The sequence below is a fragment of the Helianthus annuus genome, chromosome 17 (genome assembly GCF_002127325.2).
Source record: "Helianthus annuus cultivar XRQ/B chromosome 17, HanXRQr2.0-SUNRISE, whole genome shotgun sequence".
NCBI classification, from domain to species: domain Eukaryota; kingdom Viridiplantae; phylum Streptophyta; class Magnoliopsida; order Asterales; family Asteraceae; genus Helianthus; species Helianthus annuus.
In genome coordinates, this window is record NC_035449.2 from 157,143,294 (window position 1) to 157,143,790 (window position 497).

Below are 497 nucleotides of genomic sequence, written 5' to 3' on the forward strand. Positions count from 1 at the left end.
ATTGCGCGGCACTTAGGCATTCCTTGATTATGATCCCTGAAACTAAATCGTAATAGCGATCGAGTAATTACCTGTTCTGCGGCAGGATTCGATGTTAGTGTGTGTGTGTGTGTTGGACTGTTTCTGTAATAACTTGATCTACGTAACTCCGATTTTCGTCGTTTCAAGTGCCAAATTTCAAAGTTCCAACCCCTGCTATTTATACTGAAAATTTGACACCGTCGCGTAGCGCGAGGGCGGTACCCTTTTAGGCGTCGCGCTACGCGAGTGATCACCCCTATTTTCATAGAGTAGCCCTTCGTGCATGTAGGCTTGTTGTGTCAACGGTTTATTAATTTTCGAATTTTATAATTAGTTATGAAGATAATCGTTATTAGGGTTTTGCCCCCCCCCCCCCTGAGTTTTAGGGGCCCTGATCCTGATTCTGATTGTTCTGGAAATTTTAGGGTTAGTGCAGAATTACTTGGGTTTCTTAATTAGGGTTCCTTAATAACTAA